Source organism: Arachis duranensis, chromosome 5 (assembly GCF_000817695.3).
Source record: "Arachis duranensis cultivar V14167 chromosome 5, aradu.V14167.gnm2.J7QH, whole genome shotgun sequence".
Taxonomy (NCBI): domain Eukaryota; kingdom Viridiplantae; phylum Streptophyta; class Magnoliopsida; order Fabales; family Fabaceae; genus Arachis; species Arachis duranensis.
Window position 1 is genome coordinate 43,979,021 of NC_029776.3, and position 447 is coordinate 43,979,467.

Here is a 447-nt window from a genome sequence, read left to right on the forward strand (position 1 = left end):
TTTTTTTTCATAACCATTTATGGCATCCAAGGCCGGAGAAACCTCTAGAAAGAGGAAAGGGAAGGCAAAAGCTTCCACCTCCGAGTCATGGGAGATGGAGAGATTCATCTCAAGGGTGCATCAAGACCACTTCTATGAAGTTGTGGCTTTGAAGAAGGTGATCCCCGAAGTCCCTTTTTCACTCAAAAAGGGTGAATATCCGGAGATCTGACATGAGATCCGAAGAAGAGGTTGGGAAGTTCTCACCAACCCCATTCAACAAGTCGGAATCTTGATGGTTCAAGAGTTCTATGCCAATGCATGGATCACCAAGAACCATGACCAAAGTGTGAACCCGAATCCAAAGAATTATCTTACTATGATTCGGGGGAAATACTTGGATTTTAGTCCGGAAAGTGTAAGGTTGGCATTCAATTTGCCCATGATGCAAGGAGATGAACATCCTTA